Here is a 25,965-nt window from a genome sequence, read left to right on the forward strand (position 1 = left end):
AAAAAAGGGGAATAGACAGAAAACACAGGATGAATTCGAATTGAAATGCAATAAAATACAATGCAAAAAACAAAAGGAGCAATATAAATACAACAAAAAAATGCAACAAAAAATGTACAGCACCGTGCATTACAGCTGCTACAGCAGGCAGGAAGACCATTAAGTGGTCCACTGAGACTGTCAGCACTTTTCAAGTGGTCCACAGGGGGAAAGTTTGGGAACCACTTCAAACACACCTCTTTCTGCAGTTGCATCCAGTGTAGCACTAGGTTCAGCTAGCACAAGGTTTCATGCATGTTCAAGAACTTCTCCCCCTCCCCTTGCCCAGTGTGTCCCCTAAATCTGTTCTGGGGTTCTGCCAACCACTGGTTACCTGCCCATCTGTCTACCCTAAGGGAACAGGAAGAGACAATGCAGTTTGAGTTTAATACCCAGTTTTTATTTCTCTGCTGGATACATGTGAGACAATCACATAAAAACAGACCAACACTGGGGGAAACAGAGATTCGTACAAGACGTGCAATGATGGCAAAGGGGTCTTTGTTCCAGCTAAGCCGCTGCCTGAGTCCCTGGCAGAGGCCAATGATCCTTTCTACCAAGGGCAAAGCAAAAGTGGGCCATAGGCCTATATCTGATTTACGTGTACAGTGGTACCTCAGTTTAAGAACAGTCTGGTTTACAAACTCTGCAAAACCGGAAATAGTGTCTTGGTTTGAGAACTTTAACTCGGTCTAAGAACTGAATCCGAACGGTGGAAGGGCATCGGCGGCAGGAAGCCTCATTAGGGAAAGTGTGCCTCGGTTTAAGAACGGTTTCGGTTTAATAATGGACTTCCATAACAGATTAAGTTCGTAAACCGAGGTACCACTGTAATGGTGTCTTCTTCCCCTAGGGCACCTCTGCAAATTTTGGCTCTGTGAGTGGGTGGAGGGTGAAGGAGAGCCTCTTTGCACCCACAGAAAGGGGCAACAGTGTGCAAGATTCTTTGGGAGAAAGTGAAGGTCCCAGCATAGGCAACCTGAACTTGTGAGTAGAGGGATTCGAACTCAGGCCTCAGGGTCGGTTCCTGCTGGGAAGGGAAGGTGATTTTGAAGCACCGACCCATTGACTGGCTCACCTAACATGGAGCTGGGGAACCTTTGGCCCTCTAGAGTGCATTGCACTATAATTCCCATCATCCCTTGCTGTTGGCTCTGCTGGCTAGGGCTGATGAGGGTAGGAGTCCAGAAACAGCTTAAGGGACCACAGGCTCCTCACACCCCATGGCCTACCACTTGCAATCCCACAAAACTAGACCCCAAGGCACAAGACTGAGAAACCCTCCCTGGAGGCCTTGCTGTGCTCCTCACCCCACAGCAAATGCCCAGGCAGTGACCCATCTCCCCTCCACTGCTTTGGGAGGGCCCAGACCCCCATCTAATCTGTGCTGCCCACACTGCACACCAAGTGCCACACAGGTCTGTCTGGCCTTGCCCCTGATTTCCCAGCGGAGTTCTTCGGAGGATGTGGTGGCAATGGGAGCACAGCAGCAAGTGAGAGACGGGTGAAGCCAGCACAATCCCATGCTGCAGCCCATGAACATCAAACTAGAGTTGGGAAACCTGGTGGTGGGGAACTTTTGGCCCTCCATATACTGCTGAATGAGGTATGGTTTTTTTTAAAAAAATAATAATATTTATTACTTTTAAACACTACAAAAAAGAAAAGAAAAAAGACAAAAGAAAAAAAGAAAAAAAGACAATACAATACAATATAAAAACATTACACAACACTAACACAATAAGCTAAACAAAACAAAACAAAAACAATTTAACACACATCATACAATTTCAATGTCATATCTTTCCTTTACTTGTTTCAATGACCTCCTCACACCTCCCCTTTTGTATTCCACTTCTGTTAATTGTTTCAGCAATTCCTTTCCATCTTTCTCTGTTTTCTGTCCTATATTTATCTTAACATATTCTAACCTTATTTTTCCCTAATACTCTAATAATCTATCTATACTTAATTCCTTATAACATTTCTACTAAAGCCATATAACTTCATTCCAACATTTTTCCAACATTCGTCAATTTTACAATATTTCTATAGTCTTTAAACTTTTTCCAATCTTCTTCCTTTTTTAAAAAAATAAATAATATTTATTAAGTTTTCAACAAGAAAAAGGTTACAAGACAATACAAGACAAACACAAAAAGTACAAAAAACCAAAAGTAGACATAAAAAGAAAAAAGAAAAAAGAAAAATCCCTCTTTCTGATATCTTACTACTCATTTACTTATTTTCATGACTTCCTCACACCTCCCTTTTTTGTATTCCATTTAAAAAATTGTTCAGCAAATCTGTACCCTCTTATTTTACCCTTAATTGTTTATCCTCACATATTATAATTTCAAATTCTCATCTAATCAATCGATTCTTACATATTCTTATTTTGCCTTATTGCTAGAACCACTTCGTTTCATTCCAACATCATTAACATGCATTAATTTTACAATATTTCTGTAGATAGATTTTAAATTTCTTCCAATCTTCTTCCACCGACTCTTCTCCCTGGTCTCGGATTCTGCCAGTCATTTCCGCCAATTCCATGTAGTCCATTACTTGCATCTGCCATTCTTCCAAGGTGGGCAAATCTTGTGTCTTCCAATGCTTTGCGATAAGTATTCTTGCTGCTGCTGTAGCGTACAAAAAGAAAATTCTATCCTTCTTTGGCACCGATTGGCCGACCATGCCCAGGAGAAAGGCCTCTGGTTTCTTCAGGAAAGTATATTTAAATACCTTTTTCATTTCGTTATAGATCATCTCCCAGAAAGCCTTAATCCTTGGGTACGTCCACCAAAGGTGAAAGAATGTACCTTCAATCTCTTTGCATTTCCAACATTTATTATCGGGCAAGTGATAGATTTTTGCAAGCTTGACTGGGGTCATGTACCACCTGTATATCATTTTCATAATATTCTCTCTTAGGGCATTGCATGCCGTAAATTTCATACCTGTGGTCCACAACTGTTCCCAGTCAGCAAACATAATGTTATGTCCAACATCTTGTGCCCATTTTATCATAACAGATTTTACCGTTTCATCCTCAGTATTCCATTTCAACAGCAGGTTATACATTCTTGATAGTATCTTAGCTTTGGGTTCTAATAGTTCTGTTTCCAATTTTGATTTTTCCACCTGGAAGCCAGTTTTTTTATCCAAATTATAAGCCTCCCTTATTTGAAAATAATGAAGCCAATCTCACACTTTATCTTTAAGCTTCTCATAACTCTGCAATTTCAGTTTGTCACCCTCCTGTTCCAGAATTTCCCAATATTTTGGCCAATTGGCCTCCATATTGATTCTTTTCAGAGCCTTCGCTTCCATAGGTGATAGCCACCTTGGGGTTTTACTTTCAAGTAAGTCTTCATATTTTATCCAAACATTAAACAATGCTCTTCTGATAATATGATTTTTAAATGCCTTATGTGCTTTAACCTTGTCATACCACAGATATGCATGCCACCCAAAAACATTATCAAAACCTTCTAAGTCCAGAATATCTGTGTTCTCAAGAAGCAGCCATTCTTTCAACCAGCAGAATGCTGCTGATTCATAGTACAATTTAAGGTCCGGCAGGGCAAAACCACCTCTATCCTTTGCATCAGTAAGTATCTTAAATTTAAAATCTAAAATCTAAAGCTTCTTGCCCTGCCAGACAAATCTAGAAATATCTTTCTGCCACTTCTTGAAACAGTCCGTCTTATCCATAATTTGCAAAGATTGGAACAAAAACAGCATTCTTGGCAATACATTCATTTTTATAACAGCAATTCGTCCAAGCAAGGAAAGCTTCAGGCTTGACCATATTTCAAGATCTTTTTTCACTTCTGACCAACATTTCTCATAATTGTCTTTAAACAAATTCACATTCTTAGCAGTCATGTTCACCCCCAGATATTTTACTTTCTTTACCAATGTTAAACCTGTCTCCTTCTGAAACCTCTCTTTCTCAATCGGTGTTAAATTTTTCTCAAGAACCTTAGTTTTTAACTTATTCAATTTAAATCCTGCCACCTGACCAAATTCCTGGATTAATTCCAATACCCTTTTAGTACTAGATTCTGGCTCCTGTAGTGTCAATACTAGGTCATCTGCAAAGGCTTTAAGTTTGTACTGTTTAACTCCGACCTGAATACCTTTAATCAGATGGTCCCTTCTAATCATATTTAAGAGGACCTCCAGGACCGAAATAAAAAGCAATGGGGATATTGGGCAGCCTTGTCGTGTCCCTTTCTCTATCTTAAATTCTTTTGTCACCACGTTGTTGACTATCAGTTTAGCCTTTTGTTCTAAGTAAATTGCACCTATACCATTTTCAAAGCCTTGACCAACCCCCATCCCCTGAAGATTTTTCTTCATAAAACTCCAAGAAATATTGTCGAAAGCTTTCTCCGCGTCTACAAATATCAAGACTGCTTTAGTATTGATATTCACTTGTAGTTTTTCTAGGATGTCAATTATATTCCTTGTGTTATCAGACAGATGTCTCCCAGGGAGAAAGCCGGCTTGATCTTTATGTATCTCCTCCACTAATACTTTTTTCAGTCTTTTAGCCAAGATGTCTGCAAAAAATTTATAATCAACATTAAGCAGAGATATGGGGCGGTAGTTCTTAAGTTGTGTCTTTTCAGACTCGGTTTTTGATATAAGTGTAATATAGGCTTCTTTCCACGACTCTGGCGCTTTCCCCCCCTCCAGAATTTCATTGCAAACCTCCTTTAGTGGTTGAATTAACCAATCTTTCAAAATTCTATAATATTTAGAGGTTAATCCGTCCGGTCCTGGAGATTTACCCAACTGCATGTTCTGAATGGCACCTTCCACCTCCTGTACAGTTATTTTGTGATTCAGCAGTAGCTTGTTTTCTTGAGAATTTTTTTGTAATCCATTAGTTTTCAAAAATTGGTCTATGTCAATATCTTTCTGTGGCCCTTGTGTATAAAGTTGTTTAAAATATCTCTGGAAGCAATTTCTAATCTCCTGTGGATTCTGTATATTCTTTCCTTCCACTTCCAAATTTGTAACAGTATTTAACTTTTGTCTTTTTTTCATCTGCCACGCTAACAATTTCCCGCATTTATTAGCCGATTCAAATGTCTTTTGTCTCATCTGCTTAATTTTCCATTCTATTTCCTGATTTATCATTTTCATATATTGTACTTGATATAACTTTATTTCTCTCAGAATCTCTTGCGACTTTGGTTTCACTCTTAGTTTCTTCTCGCCTTCTTTTATTTTCTCCAAAATTTTGTCTTTTTTCTCATTTTGAGTTCTCTTCTTTATTGCATTCTGTTGAATCAGAAACCCTCTCATAACCGCTTTACTTGTGTCCCAGATTACTCTATTTTCGACAGTGGTTTTCATATTTATCTTGAAGTAATCTCTCAAGTTTTTTTGGGCCTTCTTGGTAATCTCTGAATCTCTAAACAGGGTGTCATTCATCCTCCATCAAAAGGAACCCATCAGTGTTAGTTTCATCTCCATTCTCACAGGGTTATGGTCGGAGCAAGTTTTAGGGCAAATTTCCACTTTTCGAATCTTGGGAGCCATTCCTCTGGTTATCCAGATTTGGTCAATTCTTGTACATGTCATTTTGGCTTCAGAAAAGAAAGTCCCCTCTCTACCCAGGGGGTTTTTAGTTCTCCAAGTATCAATTAGGTCCATATTGTCTGTCATCTCAAAATAAGTTTTTGGTAATCTTCCATCTTTGGTAACTACCTGTCTTTGTGACTTATCCATATTTGTAGACACCACTCCGTTCATATCTCCCATCATAATGATATTGCAGTCCATGTAGTCCAACAATGTCTCATGCAGTTTCTTGAAGAATTCAGATTTCCCCTCATTTGGTGCATAAACTCCTACTATCAAGAGTTTCTCTCCTTGAAATTGAATTTCAATTGCCACAAATCTTCCTTGGTCATCTTTGAATATAAATTTTGGTAATAAACTCTCTTTTGCATAAATCACAACTCCTCTCTTTTTGACCTTATCTGATGAAATAAACTCTTGGCCTAATCTTTTATTGATCAATACTTTCCTGTGTAGCCTAGTCACATGGGTTTCTTGTAAACAAATCAAGTCCAATTGTTCCTTTTTCAACAGGTGAAAAACTTTTTCCCTCTTATCTGGGGAATTTAGGCCACGAATATTCCAACTTAATATCTGCAGAGACATGGTGTAGTTATTTTGCTTTTCTTCCGACTGCTCCTAATAGTTGTTCTTGTTCTGTCGGTGGTGTTACTTTCTCTGGTTTGTCCAATCCCAAAGGAGGCCTTGCTGGGTCTAGTATTCCTGGTTTTAATGCTTTTGGCTCTTCTTCTTCCTCAGCTTCTTTTTGTAGGTTTTCTCCGTGATCTCTCAAGAATCTCTCTTTGTCCTCCACTGATCTTATTTTGACTTTTTTCCCTTTGTAGGTAAAAGAAAGACCTTGGGGAAACTCCCACCTGAATGCAATTCTGTTGCTTCTTAACAGGGCCACTAAGTCTCCGTAGTTGACCCTAAGATCCAATAGATGTTTTGGAATGTCCTTAAAAATTTCTATTCTTGAATCTTCTATTTCCAAGGATTTCTGGTAGTGGAGACTCAGTATTTTATCTCTCTCTTTTGTTCGAAGAGTAATCAAACAGTCTCTCACCCTGTTCTTTCTTCCCCCTTTTCCAAGTCTGAAGGCGCTTACTATCTTAAAGTCTTGTTTATCTGAGTCAAGGTTCCAAAAATCTTCAAATTTCTGTGTAAGATAACCACTTAGGTTGTCTTTCTCAAGTTCTGGTACAGCCCTGATCCTCAGATTAGTCTGTTTTTCCTTCAGTTCAATCATAGACAATAGCGACCTGTGATCCTCTAACTGTTTACTTATCGGCGGTATCTTTTCCTCTACAGCCAGTACCTTCTCTTTTGCTTCTTCTGCTATTTTTCTATTTAATGTGGATTCTTGCAGCAGCCTGTCAATAGCCTCTGTATTGGAATTCACCTTCTGCCCCAGGTTGTTAATACTTGTGGTATTTTGATCAATTTTAGTTGATAATTTTTCCAAGGATTCAAATATTCTATTTAATGCTGAAGATAGTCCCTCTTCAGATGCCATTCCTTTTGGCCCAACCTGCACAGGATCTTCCCCTTCTGGAACAGAAGGGCCAGATGCTGATTGTCTACGTTGCTGCAGCCTAGTTTTAGCCGATCTTGTCGTTTTTTCCTGAGGCAAATTTGCCATCGCCTTGTGTCTGAAGATCAAGGTCACTCCCACGGCCCAGACTTGTTTTTACAGTGGAAATTTCCCTGGCCAGCTGGAATGGAAAATTCCCAGTTGTAACAATTTCAGAGTTCCTCTAGGGGGACACAATGGCAACAATATTTGTTTCAATAGAGTATCTTTCCCAACTTTTCAAGTCCCCTTTCAATAGTAAGCAACAGTTTCAAGTTTAGGGGGAACCTTCAAAACCTTCAAAATACTTGCAGAGTATCTATCACAAAGTTACATTGTCCATAAGTAGTGCGACTCTCAACACGGCAGTTCTATTATTCCTTGGCAGTCCGATACCAAGGATTAAGTGGTGGTCTTTGTTCCCTTTCCTCTCCTTTTCCTTTTTTTTTGCAGGCGAAAAAAAGAAGTTTCTTTGCTTCCCTCCTTCCCCTCTCCTGCAGCTCAGGGAGGGAGTCCTTTTATTTTGACGTTAGGAATTAGATCCTTTTAACACGATTTTCCAGTTCTTAGCTTAGAAAGTCTTTGCTTTAGTCTATTTACAAAAAGCGGAAGGCGGACTTCCTGTTTACACCTTCCCGCTTCAGTGCCAAATTCAAGTTTGTTCCTTTGATCAAAGGAGCGGTTCCTTTGATCCCCCGATCTTTCACTTGACCTACTCACGGGTTGTTGTTTAAAAGTCGAATTGTCACAGGAAAGAGGACAGCGCTCTCCGACAGCAGCTGTGCAGCTTCGCTCCGCAGAAGTAGCGATTGACTCTCAGCACCGTGCCAAACTCCCCGTCCCGCTCCGGAGCCCTTTGCGGGGTTCCTTTGCAAATCGGGGGGGGGGCCGCTAAAGGTGCCCACCGAGTCCCACAGTCACAGGCTTCACCTGCCTGTGGTTTTCGAAAGGGTCCCCGCTTTGCTGTAGCGGCAGGACCCGATTTCTGCGGGGCTTTCTCCCTCTAAGCTAGAGGGAATCCGCCATTGCCGATGGCGCCGCCTCCGGAAGTCTTTTTCCAATCTTCTTCCACCATCTCTTCTCCCTGGTCTCGGATTCTGCCAGTCATTTCCGCCAATTCCATATAGTTCATCAACCTTGTAATCTTCTGTCCGATGCTCTTAACTCTTTTCCAAGTCCCTTCTGCAAGTCTTCTTCGTATTTATACATGCACTTTACTTTGTCTTCTACTGATCTTATTTTTATTTTCCTTCCTTTGAGGCTGAAGAGTAGATCTCGGTGAAACTCCCACCTAGAGATGATTTTCTTCCTTCTCAACAGGGCAACCAAATCTCCGTAGTTAAACCCAAAATCCAAAAGATATTTCGGGACATCTTTCAAAATTTCCACTATTGACTGTTGTTCTTCTAGGTTCTTCTGGTAGTTCCAACAGTCTCTTATTTTTTTCTTCTCTTTTTTCCCTCCTCTTCCAAGTCTGAAGGCCCTCACAATTTTAATCTCTTCTTGACCCAAGTCCAGGTCCCAAAAACCAGTAAATTCCTGCGTGATGAAATCCATCAAACTCTCCTTCTCCAGTTCAAGTAGGGATCTAATCCTCAAAATCTGATTTTCTTTAAATTCAGTCGTAGAAGGCATCGACTTATGGTCATCAAATTGCATCTGTAAGGCTGGGACTCTCTCTCTCTCCAACTGTGTTACTTTAGGTTCAACAGCAACTACTTTCTCCCTAGCCTTCTCCGCAGTTTGCCATGTCAAAGTAGATTCCTGTATCAATTTCTGAATAGTTTCTGTATTGATGTTCACTTTTTGTCCCAAATTATCAATTTTGGTAGTTACCACATCCACCTTCTTGTTAAGCTTTTCTAGTGAGTTACTTATCTTACTTAATGCGACCGCTAAGGCCTCTTCTATCGACATTCTTAACCGATTCAAGGTCAGTCCCAGAGTCTCACAGCTTTTTATCTTGCAGCTGGAAATTCCCCCAGATCAGCTCTGGTAACAGTTTCAAAAGCTTCCTCTAGAGGGAAACAGTTTCTATTTGTATTAGTCCTTTTAGACACAGTTCAAACAATAAAGTTAGTTTCAATTTTCAGTTACTTTTACTCCTTTTTAAACTTGGACGGAGACATTGGAAACAATGTATTTCTCTTATTTAACTAACTGTCAGTGAACGTTCTAGTCACGGTCAATGAGCATTCCAAAAGACGTCAGTCTTACTAGCAGCCCGTTTCCAGGTTCGGAGTGGTGGTATTTTAACTTCCTTCACTCTCTCCTGCAAGCATATACAATCCAAAACTTCCCTCCTCTTCTCCTGCTTCCAAGGGGGATTTAATATTTTTTACTGATGGAAATTTAGTCCTTTACAGTAGGCTTTCCAAGACTTTAGCTTGCAGCCTCTTTGCTTCAGTCTATTTACAAAAGGGGAAGGTGGACTTCCTGTTTTGAACCTCCCCGTTTCGGTGCCAAATTAAGACGTTTAAAAATCCAATTCTTCACTCTACTCACGGGTAGTTGCTTTAAGATCAAATTGTCCACAGGAAAAAGTCAGCGCTCTCCGGCAACAGCTATGCGGCTTTGCTCCGTGGAAAAAGCAATCAATTCGAAGCACCGCACTGCTCACCCCACGTCGCTCCGGATCCCCGAAACCAGGTTTCCCCGCGAGTAGGGGAGGCACAAAAGGTGCCAACCGAATCCCACGTTCACAGGCTTCACCCGCCTGTGATTTTTAGTGGGTCTCCGCCTTCGCCGTGGCGGCCAGACCCGGATTTCCACGAAGCAAATTCCTCCCGATCAGAGGAATTCCGCCATTACCGGAGGCGCCAACCCGGAAGTCCTGAATGAGGTATGGTTGAGGGAGCTGGGTACATTTAGCCTGGAAGAGACTGAGAGGAGAAGGACTTCCAGTTTACTGCGGAGGCAATGGTGGAGAGCTTTGTGTCGTCGGAATAAAGGACGACACAAGTCCGGCAATTTAGGGGTTGAGGATGCAGCCAGGGCTCGGCGCCCTCTGAACCCCCCCCCCCATGGAAGAGTGGGGACCCTAAGGCTCCAGCAGAGCAGAGAAAACTCCCCCCTCCACTTTTCCCAGCTGCTGATGTGCGCAGGGGGGGGGGGAGGGGAAGAGGAAGAGGCTTGAGTTCACTCTCGGCTTCACCGTACCCTATTGCCGAAGCCACGAACTGCCTCCTGAAGCAGTAGATCTTCCAATCAGAGGTAAAAGTCAAATAAAACATTTTGAACTTTAAATTAGAGTCTAAAATCTCAATTTGGTGAAACAGAAGCAAAACAGGAAGTCAGTTTCCGATTTCTGCAGGTGAGCTCTGCAAAGGAATGTTTTTGTGAATGGGATACAGAGACTGACTACAGCAATGGAGAATTGATACATTTAACTTTCACTAGCTGAATGGTTATATTCAGAGGGAAATATACAGTAACCACATCAAGTTATCTGCTGGATTACAAAGTAGAAAATCCTACTGACAAGCTGGAGGGACTGGATGTGGGCGTGGCGTGGCTAATTGGTTTACGACCCCAATTAGCAGCAGGTTTAAGCGATCTCAGCCCGGCACGTTTCCACTAGCTGTGCCTCCTGCTGTTCCGATCCCTCGTTCGCCACGAAGTGCAGAGAAAACACAGCGGAGCTATTGCTTCCTGGTGTAGTAGATTCAAACACACCCAGGCATTAGTGTGTTTGTTTAACAGTGTTTATTCAAGCTATAAAACAATAAAACAACATTTCTCAGATTCTCCCTGGGCTGCTAGCATTCATGGCTGCCGTCTCCTTCAGAGACAAAGAGACAGTGAGAAACAGACCACTCCCTCAAGTCACGCCTCAGGAAGGACAGACGTCATCCAGAACTCCTTAACCCTATGAGTTCTGAAACCACTAACACCCCCTCTTCTGTCCAGTCCTGAGGTGACTTGGGTGTTTACCTTTACAGACCTCTTGTGCCCCTTCCTGGCATCCTTGTCAGGCACCAGTGGAACCTCCTCACAACTCCCAGGTTCACACTGTGCGAAACCAACCCACACACCTGTGGCCTGATACCTCTCAGGTGGAATTCCCTTCGTTGTGCGACTGGACCGCCTGGGCACAAACTCAGGTACTTCCTTTTTTTTTTTTTAAATATATTTTTATTAAGTTTTGCATAAATATATTTCGCAGACATACAAAAGACAAAAATAAATAAAACAAACATAAAAAAGAAAAAAAAAGAAAAAGAAAAACATACAATACATACTACATAAACAACACAACTTAACATTAATTTTACAACAACATTGATCGACTTCCCTTTATCTCAATTTCGGATAATGTTATCTTAGTTATCTATCTGCTGTATCTATTCCAAAATGAAATTTATAACGTAGTAAGCGTTATCTCATGCCTACTGTGATTTTTTTTTTTTTGATACATATATATTTCTGATTAACATTTTGATTTTCCCCTTGTCTCTATTTCCATATATGTTCTAAATTTATCCCATTCATTACTAAATTTTGTACGTTTTTGATTTCTTATTTTCTGTGTCAATTTTGCCAATTCTAAATAGTCCAATAATTTAAATTGCCACTCCTTTAATGTTGGGATTTTTGGTGTTTTCCAGTACTGTGCTATGAGGGTTCTAGCGGCCGCTGTTGCATATTGAAGAAAGGTCCTATCTTCTTCTTTAATATCCTTGCCAATTATCCCCAGCAGGAAGGCTTCAGGCTTTTTGACGAACGTATATTTAAGAATTTTTTTTAATTCATTATAAATAGATTCCCAGAATTTCTTGAGAATCTCGCACGTCCACCACATGTGGAAGAATTCGCCCTCCTTGTTCTTACATTTCCAACACAATTTATCACCTGTTCTATAAATTTTATGCAATTTTATCGGCGTTATGTACCATCTGTACATCATCTTGTACATATTTTCCTTGAGTGTCGTGCATGCTGAATAATTCATATCTTTACGCCATAAAGCCTTCCATTTATCAAATTCTATATTGTACCCTAGATCTACCGCCCACTTCACCATCACCTCCTTTACTTCCTCGTCCTTGGTGTCCCACTCAAGCAACTGGTTGTACATTTTTGATAGTAATTTTGTTTTACTTTCTATTATTTCAATCTGGAATCTGGATTTTTTCTCACTTATTCCAATCTTTTTATCTTCCGTCCACATTGAATTTATTTGATGATATTGAATCCAACCAGTCAACTTATTTTTTATTTCTTCATATGGTCTAATCCTCCACCCGGATTCTGTTTTGGTTAGTAGGTCCTCATATGTCCATCGTTCCCCCTCAAGGTTTGATTTTTTAATTGTTAAAATATCAATTGGTGATAGCCACCAGGGTGTTTTCTGCTCCAGCAATTTTTTATTCCTTTCCCAGACTTCCAGTAGTGGCCCTCTGAAGATATGGTTAGAAAAACCTTTATGGACCCTTCCCTTGTCTCGCCATAGATAGGCGTGCCAACCAAATCTTAAATTAAACCCCTCTAGGTCTAACATCTCTTTATTTTTGATAATGATCCAATCTTTTACCCAACAAAGGCATGCGGCCTCATAATATAGCCTCAGATTTGGAACCGCAAAACCCCCCCTATCTCTTTGATCTGTAAGCAATTTAAATTTGATTCTGGGTCTTTTCCCCCGCCAAATAAATTTGGAAAGTAATCTCTGCCATTCTTTAAATATTGCAATTCCCCTAATTATTGGAATGTTCTGGAATAAGAAGAGTAATTTGGGTAATAAACTCATTTTAATCGCCGCCATTCTACCCATCCACGAAAGATGTAATCTGTTCCATGTATCTAAGTCCTTCATTATTTCTTTCCATGTTTTCTTATAATTATTTTCCATCAAATTTATATTTTTCATAGTTATCCAAATTCCAAGGTATTTAACTTTTTTAGCTATTTTAATTCCAGTTTGTCTTTCAAGCTCATTTTTGGTATCTTCTTTCATATTTTTAGTCATTATTTTTGTTTTTTCTTTGTTCAATTTAAATCCCGATAGTTTTCCAAATTCTTCCAGTAATTTTATAGCTTTGCCGATGCTCTCCTTTGGTTCTTCCAATGACAGCATAAGATCGTCTGCATATGTTTTCAATTTGTATTCTTGCACGCCGATTTTTATGCCACGGATCTCTGGGGTTTTCCTTATCTTATTTGTAATTGTCTCTAAAACCGTGATAAACAACAGCGGTGATAGAGGGCACCCCTGTCGGGTACCTTTTGCTATTTCAAACTGTTCTGTCAGGTTATTGTTTATTATTAATCTGGCTCTTTGTTGTGTGTATATTGCTCTAACTCCTTCTAGGAATGTGCCCTCTATCCCTGTTTTTTCCAGGCATTTTATTAGGAAACCCCAAGAAACATTATCGAAAGCCTTCTCGGCATCAACGAACAGTAAAGCGGCAGGAATTTCATTATGACATTCTAGATATTCAATAATGTCTATTGTGTGTCTGATGTTGTCTTTTATTTGTCTATTAGGAAGAAAGCCGGCCTGATCACTATGAATAAGGTTAATTAAACACTTTTTAAGTCTATGGGCCATTATGTCTGCAAAAATTTTATAATCATTATTCAGTAGAGAAATCGGTCTGTAATTCTTAATGTTAAGTTTATCTGAATCTGGTTTCGGGATCAGCGTGATGTAGGCTTCTTTCCAAGATGTTGGCATTTTTCCTCCTCTTAATATCTCATTCATAACATCACATAGCACTGGTGTTATATATTCCTCTAGGACCTTGTAATATTTAGCTGATAACCCATCTGGTCCTGGGGCTTTTCCTAGTTTCATTCTCTTGATCGCTTCTCGAATTTCCTCTATTTTTATGGGTCTGTTTAAGGCGGTTCTTTCTTCTTCTGTTATTTTTTTGGGACTATTTTCTTCTAGGTATTTTATAATGTTCGTTAAATCTTCTTCTTCTCTTTTGTATAGGTTCTCATAAAATTTAAGGAAGTTCTTTTTTATTACAATAGGATCTTCCAGAACTTGCTCTTCTACTTTTATTTTGTTTATGATGCTACTTTTTCTTCTTTTTCTCAGTTGCCACGCCAAAAGTTTTCCAATTTTATTTGCCGATTCGAAAAACTTTTGTTTCATTAACTTTATTCCCCATTCAACCTCTTGGCTTATTAATGTTGAATATTGTGTTTGGAGCATTTTATATTGTTGCTTATGGCCGTCATCTTTTGGATTTTTTATCATATTTTTTTCACATTCTTTCAGTTGAAGGATTAATTCTTCTTTCTTCCTTTCCTTAGCCTTCTTTCTTTGAGAGTTTTGTTGTATCAGGAGACCTCTTAACACAGCCTTACTAGCATCCCATACTGTATCTATTCCAATCTCTTTAGTGATATTTAAGGCAAAATAATCTTTTATAGTGGTTTTTGCTTTTTCGATCACTTCTTCTTTTTCAAATAAGTAATCATTCATTCTCCATCTGTATAGACCTTGGGTCTTCCATTTTAATTGTAATGTTATTGGGCTGTGATCCGATAAGGTTCTGGGTAAAATTTCACATCTCTCCGTTCTTATTATTAATTCTCTCGAGATCCATATTTGATCCAGTCTGCTCCAACTCTGGTGTGGTTCAGAGAAATGAGTAAATTGTTTCGTTGTGGGGTTTCTGTATCTCCATATATCTATTAAGTCCAGGTTTTCTTCCAGATCATTGAACGATTTTGGTAATTTCCCTTGGTTTAGATTTTTTTCCCTTGTGTTTCTATCTAGTTCTGGTGTCGGTACCGCGTTTAAATCTCCAAGTAGGACTAGTTTATTGTTATCTAGATCTAATAGAAGTTGTTCCAATTTTTTAAAAAACTCCATTCTATTTGAGTTTGGGGCGTAAACTTTTACCACATTTATTCTCTCTCCCTGGTAATTAATTTGGATACCTAGGATTCTTCCTTCCTCATCCTTGCATATTTGTTTGGGTTCCAATTTCTCTTTCGCATAGATTACTACTCCTCTCTTTTTCTTAGAGTCTGAATTGATGAATTCTATTCCCAACCTTTTATTTATTAAAATATGCTTGTGTTTTTTAGCAACATGGGTTTCTTGGCAACAAATGACATCAATGTTTTTTTTCTTTATAATCTTTTCAAATTTATTTCTCTTGGACTTGTCGTTAAAGCCGTTCACATTCCACGAAAAAAACTTAAGAGACATTTTGGGTTATTACTGAATTCACTTTATCCTTATTTCTGCTTTATAATCTGGTATTATTCTTTCTTTTGGATTCTCTGCTTTCTCCTTCTTCTTCTTCCTCCGACCCTGAGTCCTCCGTCTCCCCCCCCGACCCCTCACCCCCGGCCCCGTGTCCCCCCGCCCCCCCCCGCAACCAAGTCACCTGCTCGCTGTCCTGCCTCCTCTCTACCTAAATCTTTTTCGTATCTTCTCAGGAACTTTTCTGCTTCAAGTGTATCTGTCAACTTGAATTTTTTGTTCTTGTAATAGAAAGAAACCCCTTCTGGAAATTCCCATCTGTATTGGATTGCGTTTCTTTTCAACACTCTTGTCAACTGAGTATATCCTTCCCTTTTGCGGAGAATCCTAACTGGAATTTCTTTGAAAATAATGATTGGGCGGTCTCCAATCACTAACTTTCTTTTAAAGCTCGTTCTTAGTATTGTATTCTTCATTTCCATAGTATTGAAAATTACTAAGCAATCTCCAGGGTTTTTTTTTAATTTGTTTTGTTGTGGTTTCCCTCTTATTCTAAACGCATTCTCTATAGTATATGCTACTTGTTCTTCTCCCATCTGTAACCATTTTGCAAGTTCTTTGACTATTCTTTCCCTTATATTCTCATTTGCTTCTTCTACTATCCCTCTGAATTTTAAATTAAGATTTTTTTTGGCGCAGTTCTGTCATAGCTAAGTTGTCCCACAGTTGATCTTGTGTTTTATTTAATTTTTTTATTTCATCCTTTAACCTTTCAGTTTCTTTCTTTTGGTCCCTCAAGTCTTTCTGTGTTCTTTTATTTGATTCTTCAAATATTTTTGATTTGACTGTCAAGTCTTGTATCTTTTTAGTAAGTTCCCCTACAGCACTTTCTATTTTGTTATCTATTTGCTCCTGTAGTTCTCCTAATTTACTTTCCATATGTATTTCCCTTTGCTTGAATTCTTCTTTGATTTTTAACCATAGAATGTCTAGATCTTTGACCTCCTCCTGCCTGGATACCTTCCTTTCCCCCGGGGTCCCTCCGGGGTTTTTTGCATCTTTCCCCGACATCCTATGGGTTATTTCTCTCTCCCCAAAGGGGCTCACAGTCTTATTTATCTTGTTGTTTGTTTGTTTGTTTTTTGTTTTTTATTTTTTGTTTTTTGTTTTTTGTCTTTGAACCTCTTTCAATTCCCCCCTTTCAATACCTTTCGTTTTCTTAATTCAATCTACCTATTTCCCCTATTCACTTCAATTACGTTTTCAAGAACCTTTTGTTGTTAGATACTCAAAATTAAGTTAGTATGTTAGTATAATTGTTTTAGAGACAGAGAGGGTTAACCAAATTAGAAGGGTGTAGGCAAAAGTCAAATATAATGTCCTTCTTTTGTAATCCAGGGGGATTGAGTAGTTTTTCTGTGCTCCAGAGATTTCAGCCACTTGATTGGCTTAATCCACTTTTCAGAGGCTGTGTTGGGTTTTACACTCTGGTGACTCTGGGTCCAAATTCCAATGACTTTCTATCCACAGTTTCTTATCCTCTAACGTGGTGGGATTTATCTAACAACTAACCAAGCATCCAATTCAAATGTTTTTCAGGTGGTTCAAAAAGTTCAGAATCTTTCCGTAGCCAAAAATGTAAAAAATGAGGTTAAGAATGAGTTAAATAAGTTTTTAGTTGGGTTAAATTATTGCATTAGAGGGGGGAGAGAAGGAAAGAAGATAAGGGGGATAAGTGTTCAGGAGAAAGAACGGGGGGGAGAAAGGGGGGAAGCAGAGGGAGGAGGAAGTAAGGGGGGGCAACTGGGGAACACAAAGGGGGAGGGAAGAAAACACTAGATAATGTGTATAAAGCGGGTAGTTATGCTTTTGTTTCGTAAAGTTTTATCTTAGCAATAAGAGTCTTAAAGGCGCTTCTCTCCCGTGTCTTGCAAATCTTTTCCCCGGATACTTTTACTTTTCTCCCCCGGGAACCTTTACAGGCAGTTTGTAGAAACAGTCAAACCCGCAAAGATCCTAACTTGGGGAGGCTTGAGGAGGACCATTGAGGAGGCAGTTCAAGGCAGTTCAAAGCACTTCAGAGTCTGCAGTCCAAAGTCTATATAGACGCTAACAATCCGTGGTTCGTGGTAGTGGAATGTTTCGTTTTTTTTGTTTTTTTAAGTTGCTACTTTAAAAGTCCATAATCTTTACTTTGTGACTCCAAAAGCCCAAGATAAATTACTTTGTAACTCACACAGTCAAGCGGCGAAGAGACTTCCTGTTATCTCCTTGCTACTTTGTAGCCAGCGCCATTTTAAGCCTCAATCGGGATAAACCCTTTAAGTTAAATCTTCCAACATCCGACGTTCTCTTAGTGTAAATTCAAATCTTTTGGTATAAAAAACATCTACTCACACTAAGGGTCCCGCACTTATAAATTTGGAGGTCCGTCGCCTTCTTCAGTGGGAGCCAGAGGCATCGTAACACAGGATCGTTGTTTCCCCTTTGGTGCTAGCGGTCCGCCACTTCAGGCTTTTAAAAAAAAAATCCCGAAAAACGGCGAGCCACGTCCACACGGCTGGGGCTCTCTCCCTCAAGGGATTCCCCCCTTGAGATTTCTGGAGGGGTGCAGTGCCTTTGCAACCCCCCCTGATCGCTGTATTACTCGGAAAAACTCTCCGGAGTTTTTCCGCGCTCCCTTTCTGTTCGCGACGGAAACCGGAAGCCCAAACTCAGGTACTTCCTCTGACTCACTGTGGTCAGCAGGTGTGTCCTCTGCCTCACGGGATTCCCCCTCTGACTTGAAGCGTCTTCGAATTCTCTGCATCACGCTAACAGGAGACGCAGGCTCACTCTTGGGCTCTCTTTTAACAACCTGTGGAGATGCCCCATCCTGTTCTTGACCCTGGTCAGTGACCTGGACTTCATCAACAGGTACAGCCTCTGGCTCTCCTTCCTCCTCTGAATCTTCCTGCTCTGAATCAGACAGGCATTATGAGAGAACGTCACGCCTTGCAGGAGTCTTTGACCAACCATCCTGCTCATAGAACTCAGCATGTTTACTGACCAGAAGCTTGGTCTGATCACCTGCTGGACATGCAAACCTCCAACCTTTAGTGGCTGGCTCATACCCACAGAAGATCATTTTCTGGAACTTGGGTCCACCTGGCTTCTGCAAAGCCTTTGGCACTGGCACTGAGGCCGGCGACCCAAACGAACGGAGGAAATGAATCTGAGGTTTCCTTCCCTGAAGCATGAAGAACGGGGTGTCACCTACCACTGCATTGTAGGACCTATTAGCCGTAAAGGCCACGGTCCGAACAGCCTCCCCCCAAAAGCTTGAAGGCAAACCAGAGTCTGACAGCAAGACCTGTGTAGCCTTAACCAGAGCTTCACTTCTGAGCTCTGCCACCCCCCTCTCTTGAGGAGAAGTCACCTTGTGATGTATCCCTTTCCGGTGAAAGAACTTCTGCAGAGCAGACCCAGTAAACTCTGCACAACGGTCACTACGGACTCCCTGTACCTTGGTGGAGAACCTTAGTTCCACCTCCTCAACCCAATTTTTAATCAGTTGTGCTGCATCTTCTTTCAATTTGAGAGCATAACACCAGGAAACCTGGCTAAAATCATCCTGAATCGTCAGCAGAAACCTGGCCCCTCCCAGACTTGGCTTTGCCATGGGGCCAAACAGATCTATGTGCACAAGCTCAAAAGGTTTTGTGGTTACCCTGTCCACCCTGGGGTAACTGCACCCTTTTACCTTTGCCCTTCTGCAAGCCTTACAATCTAGGGTTTTTCCACATTCTTGAATTTTACAACCTTTGGTGCACTCCTGTAACATCTGAATTTCTTCAAGAGAACTATGGGCTGTCTTCTTGTGCCATGCACACGCACATGAAACATGAGTGGGAACTGTAGCACGCATAGCTTGTGCCCTCTCAGCCTTCCCCTCACCCCTCAGAGGCGTTTTAAGAATGAAGAGATCATTCTGCCCCTTTTCAACTCTGACCAGTTGCTTCCCTCCTTTGAAGATTGTACATATATCATGTTCGAAGCAAACCTTAAACCCCTTCTGCAACAAATAAGGGACAGATAAAAGACAGTGTTTCATCCCAGGTACAATGCAAACTTCCATCTGCTCCTGCAAAACAGAACAATAAACATTTGCAACATTAGATACAGTTTTCTTTTCCCCATTTGCAAACTGAACAGTTTTTCCAGCTGGAACTGCCTTGCAATTCCACATCTCGACAGCAGGGGTCTCTGGAATCAGATTTCTGTTTGCTCCAGAGTCAATTACAAAACACAGTTCATTGTCTCTCTTAGAGCTGTTCTCAAACATTGCAAGACTGGCTGTCAGTTGATAAGCATCCTCACTGTCTCCAGCACGTCCGCCTTGCGCGTTCCCACGCCTGGCTCCCTTGCCGGGCTGGTTGCCACGGAAACCTGGCTGGCTCCCATGAGAAGCGACCTTGACAACATCCTGCCTCATCTCCCTGCTTCGGTGGGGGCAGGAGCGACGCAGATGTTCAGTTGAATTGCAAATAAAACAACGACGAATAGTGGAAAAAGCCTGAACCGTGCATTCCGCTGGCTTGGCTCTGCCCTTACAACCAGAGCTCCCGGTGCCAGCTCTGCCCTCTCTGATACGCCGTTCCTCTTCATCAGATAAGCGTCCCGTGACGTAAGCAAGCGTCAACGCTTGGGGGTCCATAGATTCCAAAGTTAGACACAAATTGTCATAACTTTTGTCCAGAGAGCTGAGCAAAATGTACACTTTCAGCTCCTCAGTAAAGTTCACTTGTAACAGCCTCAGCTGGTTAAACACAGACAGCATCTCAGTTACATGCTTCCTGATGCTATCCCCAGGACGTAACTTCATCTCAAACAAGCGTCTGGTGGTGTGGATCTTTGCCCCAGCCGTGGTTCTGTGGTGCACCTTTTCCAACGCTTGATAGGCCTCAAAAGCAGTCTCCAGCCCCTCTACCAAAGGCAGCTGTGATCCATCCAAGCTAAGCACAATAGCTCCTAGAGCTTTGTGATTTTCCTCTGTGAAGCGTGGGCATTTGCAATGTCCGCCGCTGAAGCACCTGCCGCCGGTGGGGGTAGTAGAGGTCCCTGAACAGCCTCCCACAGCCCCTTGGCTACCAGCCATGCCTTCAGCTTTCTGCTCCATTCTGCCCAATTTTTTCCGTCCAGTTTTTAAAATGGGACGGAGTATGACTCGTGGCTGTCTGCCATTTTCTTCCCGGGGCCCCAGCTGTACTCACGTAACCAGTCAGCTCTCCAGCACCCGGTGTTCAGCTGCTCTCAGCTCTCAGCTCCTGTTCAGCTCCTTCCAGCCTGCTCTGCCTCAGAACGCAGACCTCCGCTTTCGGTAGCGTCTTGGCCTCCTGGCTTCAATCACACACCGGCACACATCGCAACAGCTTCTAAGCAGCAAATAGCGACCCCATAACCTGTGGGCGTGGCGTGGCTAATTGGTTTACGACCCCAATTAGCAGCAGCTTTAAGCGATCTCAGCCCGGCACGTTTCCACTAGCTGTGCCTCCTGCTGTTCCGATCCCTCGTTCGCCACGAAGTGCAGAGAAAACACAGCGGAGCTATTGCTTCCTGGTGTAGTAGATTCAAACACACCCAGGCATTAGTGTGTTTGTTTAACAGTGTTTATTCAAGCTATAAAACAATAAAACAACATTTCTCAGATTCTCCCTGGGCTGCTAGCATTCATGGCTGCCGTCTCCTTCAGAGACAAAGAGACAGTGAGAAACAGACCACTCCCTCAAGTCACGCCTCAGGAAGGACAGACGTCATCCAGAACTCCTTAACACTATGAGTTCTGAAACCACTAACACTGGAGCAGACATTTAAAAAGAGGCAGAGCTGAAAAGGAAAAGGGGAAACAAAGGAAACAAAGGAAGCTAGCAGGGAACTCTTAGCACATCTGGGGAACCCCCCCCCAAAAAAGTGGGAAAGAGCCTGGAACAGCTTCCAAATTGATTTCAAGACCCCAGTGACTGAAAGAGCCTGCCTAGAAAGAATTGTTGGTTGAAACTCCAGCACTTTGGGGAATTAAACAATAAGATAACTTGCCATGGAATTACAAACAGGGAATAACATGGAGATATAAACTTTAGAACTACTGCAAGCCAATACTTTTTGTGACATCCACAAAGGCAAAAAAACCAAGCAGGTAAGTACAAACTGAAGAGCATCTTAGCCTCTTAAAGACATCAATTTGGAGCCAAACGGACCTAACTTTTCCTTTCTTCTGCATCCTGGATTTTTAAATTATTTTTTATTTTTATTTTTTTCCTCTTATTCTTTTTTATTAGTTATTTCCAAAAAAACACACAAGGTAACACACAAATACAAAGAAAATACACAGAAAAGAAAAATTAAAAATAATAAACAGCAATTATCATTTCCATATCATCCATATAACATAGTCGTCTCTTACGGGACTTCCTTCAGCCTGTCCGTAAATCATTCGAAGCAATAAATAAAATTACACGTTTCATTACTTATATTGTCATTATACCGATTCCTAATTCCTGTTTGCTTTGCACAATAACTCTTAGTCTTTCACAGTGCGTCTCTAAATCCCTTTAGCGTTATTTGCCCTTCACTAATACATTCCAGATAATCTACATACTTTTCCCAATCTTTGGTGAACACTTGGTCTCTTATGTATCTAACTTTTCCTGTTAATCTATCCAACTCTGCGTAATCCGACAACTTAGATCTCCACTCCTCCACCGTTGGGGTTTCCCGTAGTTTCCACTTCTGGGCTAATACTACCCTTGCTGCCGTAACCGCATAGTATACCAATCTGCGATCTTCCTTTTTTATCTCTTGTCCTAATATCCCTAGAAGAAAGATTTCTGGTTTCTTTATGAACGTGTACTTTAATATCTTCTTCAATTCAGTGTGTACTTTCTCCCAAAATTGTTTCACCCTTCTGCACTCCCACCACATATGGTAGAAGGAGCCCTCTATGTCTTTACATCTCCAGCACTTATTATCCACCTTATACATTTTTGATAATTTCATGGGTGTCAAGTACCACCTATAAAACATCTTCATAACGTTTTCCCTTATCGAAGTACACGCCGTAAAGTTTACCCCCTCCTTCCAAAGTTTCTCCCAATCCTCAAACTGTATATTTTAAATTATTTTTTACCTTCTTCTGCCCCCCTTTACTTTTTGCCCTTTTAACTGTATATTTTATGTCCCCTCTCTTACTGGAATTTTTAATTTTTTTATTTTGTATTATTATTCTTTTATTTTTCCTTTTTTATTTCTGCCTTTCTTTCTGTAATATGAGTGTATGATTTGTTGTTGTTGGGAGGGAGGAAGCAGACAAGAGGGAAAGTGAAACAGTAGGAACTCTGGGGGGGGGGGACTCTTATGCTTGGAGAGAATTGGATTCACAGGAGTGACCTTGAACACTTCAAATAATACTGGGAACCAACTGATAAGACATGGCGGGCAAGGAGGGAACAGTAACAACAAGGAGGGGAGTAGCCACAGCCGCAGCAGCTGTTAGAAGGCCACTAGTCCACTAGGACAAGCAGAGATAGGAGACAAAGGGGAGAAAGAGCAGACAGATCTTCTGGCACTGCAACCTTCTGAATTTAGGAGAGAAATGGTTCAGTCAATGCAGGATTTTAATAAATCTAACCAAACACTGATTGAACAAGTACGTAAGGATATAGAAAATTCAAACAGAGTTCTGAAAGAGCAATTTGGGATGCTGGGAGACAAAGTTAATAAATTGAAAACCAAGGTGGACAAACTGGAAAAGGTCAAAGAGGAGGTGGTTGAAATGAGAGAGGAACAAAAAGGGATGAAGGGAATTGTGGAAGGGGTTCAAGGGAAACAGGAAGAACTGGAGGACCAGATCCTCCTTTTGCAGCTAAAAGAAAAAGACAGGACATTACGCATAAGGGGATTGCCAGAATCCGACACACAGGCTAACTTGGAAACATACATTTTAGAGACAATTTCGGAGTGGATGGGGGAAAGGAAAGATTGGTTGGAGGGACTTTCAGAGAGCTGTTTCAGACTTTGGACACACAAAGGTAAAGAGAAAGGGCGGCCAGGAGATGTCTTACTAACATTAGTATCAAAAAAAATGAAGGATGCTGTCAGGGACGCAGCGGGAGCGCAGGGAGGGGAGGAGATGGAGAGCGAGGGGGAGCAATCCGAGGGCAGCGTAGGAGAAGATGACAGCAGCCCGAGAGATTCCATGAGCCTCTCCAGCGAATCGGAAGATTCACAGAAGGGGGCGCCGATGGCCAGGGCAAGGGGGGCCCCAAGGGGGACACCCCAGAAGCAAGGGGCCAGCGGGGACTCCCAGAGCAGCAGTTGGAAATCAGGACCAGCTTCCCCACCAGAGCGTAGTGGGGGGAGGAGTCCCAGGTATCAGGGCCAACGTATTCACCACCAGCGAGAGAAGATGAGTCAGGGTTGGCCACGCCTCCATCGGAGAGCGAGGGAACGGTCAAGAGGAAGGTTGCCGGCTGGGCGCGCGCGCCAAGTTCAAATGTACAGGCGAGCGGCACAGCAGGTAGCCCGGATAGGGAACCAGGTCCTAAAGCCCGCCGGAAGGAGGGGCAAGAATCAGGGGGGTCAGCGTCAGAAGAGTCCAGAAAGGATGAAACCCCAGCGGGCAGGAGGGCCCAGAGGAGGAAGGAGCTAAGGAAGAGGTGGAGCAAGGCTAGAGTCTTAAACTGGTGTGGAAGGGGTGGAGACTCAGACGGGACTTCGCCGGTCTAGGCTCTAAGACGTAGAGTTGCACGCTGCAGCTTTGAAATGGCAATGGAACGTCAATAAAGACTTTTGTACTTAACCACAGCCGGGCGTTGGTCCTTTGTGAGCTGGGACCTAGGGGCGGCTCTGACAGATGCAATTCTTCAAAAGAGCTTTGAAGACAATCTCTTGGTTGCCGGACAGAAGGTGGACATTTTTCGAGAAAATCCACTAAAATTGAGGCTTAGAAGGACCAGATACAGGTTTTTAACAACAACACTTAGGAGAGTAGACATCAGATATAAATGGGAATTCCCAGAAGGTATATCCTTCACATTCATGAAAAAGAGATATAGATTAACATCAGAATTCCAAGCAAGAGAGTTCTTTCAGAAACACAGAAGAGAATTAGACCCAAAACAGGACAGAGCAGACCCAGTAGCAGAACAGAGAGCTGCTTTGGAGCGGCTGTCACTGGAAGGGGCAACACCCAAAACAGATATTGTAACTGACTCTGACAATGGCCAATCTTAAAATTTTGAGCTGGAACATGAATGGTTTGAAAGGTAAATGCAATCGAATTGGACACGTAATAGCCAAACAAAAGTTTGTCTTCAAGAGACACACATTGCAAAAAAACACAAGAGGGTCTTAATTAACAAAAAACTAGGTATGGACTTCATCTCATCAGATAAAACAAAAAAGAGAGGAATAGTTGTGAGGTTTGGTGGTTATAGGGTTAACCTCTATGTGTCCTGCATCTGGAGAGGAGCTTCCCACATCCGGGAGCTGAGTTCTTTGTCTGTGTGATACTTTCACTTCTGACCAGAGAAGAGTCAGAGATGCACACTATGGTACCAGTCTCTGACGGAATTGCTTGTTTTATCTGTCTGATGTAAATAAAGGCTGTTTAGTTAGCAAGAAACAGCATATGGACTTTTCTCTTCACTTGCACATCAAGCACACGGGGCCGCTCTGCTGCTGACCCTGGGAATTTTGGTGCAGGGGAAACGTGCAGGACCTGGGCAGTTATTCAACAGGTTATGGAAGGCCCAGGCCACGTTGGTGCTGAGTGTGAGAAGGGAACAAAGAAGAGTCCAGCTCTGAGATCCTGCCTGCTGTTGTGAAGGGGCAGAGGCAGTCATGATTTCGCTGGTGAAAGCAGAGCTTGCTGCAGGAAGTATATTTGAAGCAAATGTCCCACCACATGATGGGTGTGCCCACTTATGGCACAGACGATTGGCACATCTGAATTGGAATTATGTCAAGAAGGTCCCGGGGTGCACAGAGGGGTGTAAAATGAAGGGATGTGATAAGTTTTTAGATTGCAGAGCCTGTAAGCAATCCAAGGTGAAAACGTGCACATACCCCAAGTCTAGCAGAGAAACAACCAGGCCCTTTGAGCTGGTGCATGCAGACTTGTGTGGCTCTATGCCAGTAGCCAGTCTGGGTGGGGCTAAATATATTTTGCTTCTTTTGGATGATTTTTCTAAGAACTCTTGGGTCTTCTCGATTAAACACAAAGGGGAAGCTGCTGCATTGATAAAAGACTGGATCACAGCTGTAGAATTGAAAGTCTTTGCAAAAGTCAGAAACTTTCAGAGTGATAGAGGGGTGGAGTTTACTGGGTCTGTGCTGCAGAATTTCTTCCGCCAGAAGGGGATAAGTCACAGGCTGACAGCACCACACAGTCCTCAGCAGAATGGTGTTGCTGAATGCAAGAACAGAACACTGCAAGAGGCTGTGGCTGCTATGCTGTTTGATTCTGGGCTCCCACAACGCTTTGGGGCTGAAGCCTGGTGCTCAGCTTCATTTGTGCAGAATCGTGTGTACAATTCTGTTGTAGGGGACACACCCTATTTTCTGCTTC

The sequence above is a fragment of the Podarcis erhardii genome, assembly GCF_964252035.2.
Source record: "Podarcis erhardii genome assembly, chromosome: W".
NCBI lineage: Eukaryota > Metazoa > Chordata > Lepidosauria > Squamata > Lacertidae > Podarcis > Podarcis erhardii.